Source organism: Schistocerca cancellata, chromosome 8 (assembly GCF_023864275.1).
Source record: "Schistocerca cancellata isolate TAMUIC-IGC-003103 chromosome 8, iqSchCanc2.1, whole genome shotgun sequence".
Taxonomy (NCBI): domain Eukaryota; kingdom Metazoa; phylum Arthropoda; class Insecta; order Orthoptera; family Acrididae; genus Schistocerca; species Schistocerca cancellata.
In genome coordinates this window covers 34,460,686-34,461,668 of record NC_064633.1, presented here as the reverse complement: position 1 = coordinate 34,461,668, position 983 = coordinate 34,460,686, and the positions used below count along the sequence as shown (strand labels likewise).

At 47.5% G+C, this 983-nt stretch overlaps 1 non-coding gene across 1 annotated transcript; it reads left to right on the top strand.

The window, feature by feature from the left end:
* The first annotated feature begins 402 nt into the window (after nucleotides 1-402).
* Trnas-cga (transfer RNA serine (anticodon CGA)) lies at nucleotides 403-477 on the top strand. Its single transcript has one exon. It is a non-coding gene; the product is annotated as a tRNA-Ser (tRNA).
* The last annotated feature ends 506 nt before the right edge of the window (nucleotides 478-983 follow it).

The window sequence follows — 983 nt, the reverse complement described above, 5'->3', positions numbered from 1 at the left end:
TATTCGCTGGGTGTGTCAGCGAGGTTATGTGTCGTAAACTCTGTGCAGAAAGACTCATTTATTTTAGGGTGTACCTTACCTGAGTTGTATGTTAAATCATTTCATTAAAGTATTTACTTGCATTACTTCCAGTACGTGTCTAATAACAAAAACGAAAAATGTAGTACATCCACAGACATGGTCTATTTTTTCGGAAGCGCAAATAGTGTCTTCGTATGAAACTTCCTGGCAGATTAAAACTGTGTGCCCGACCGAGACTCGAACTCGGGACCTTTGCCTTTCGCGTGCAAGTGCTCTACCAACTGAGCTACCATCTGAGCTTACAGAAGCTTCTGTAAAGTTTGGAAGGTAGGAGACGAGGTACTGGCAGAAGTAAGGCTGTGAGTACCGGACGTGAGTCGTGCTTCGGTAGCTCAGTTGGTAGAGCACTTGCCCGCGAAAGGCAAAGGTCCCGAGTTCGAGTCTCGGTCGGGCGCACAGTTTTAATCTGCTATGAAGTTTCATATCAGCGCACACTCCGCTGCAGAGGGAAAATCTCATTCTGGAAACATCCCCCAGGCTGTGGCTAAGCCATGTCTCCGCAATATCCTTTCTTTCAGGAGTGCTAGTTCTGCAAGGTTCGCAGGAGAGCTTCTGTAAAGTTTGGAAGGTAGGAGACGAGGTACTGGCAGAAGTAAGGCTGTGAGAACAGGACGTGAGTCGTGCTTCGGTAGCTCAGTTGGTAGACCACTTGCCCGCGAAAGGCAAAGGTCCCGAGTTCGAGTCTCGGTCGGGCACACAGTTTTAATCTGCCAGGAAGTTTCATATCAGCGCACACTCCGCTGCAGAGTGAAAATCTCATTCTGGAGTGTCTTCGTAGTTCACGCAAGTGGAACAACGTAAGGACTGTATGTGCGTGCATGATGTCCATGGTATGCAGAAAGTACAGGTCCATTTTGCTGACAAAAAACCATACTGCTGGTGAACTGTCACACTACAGCATT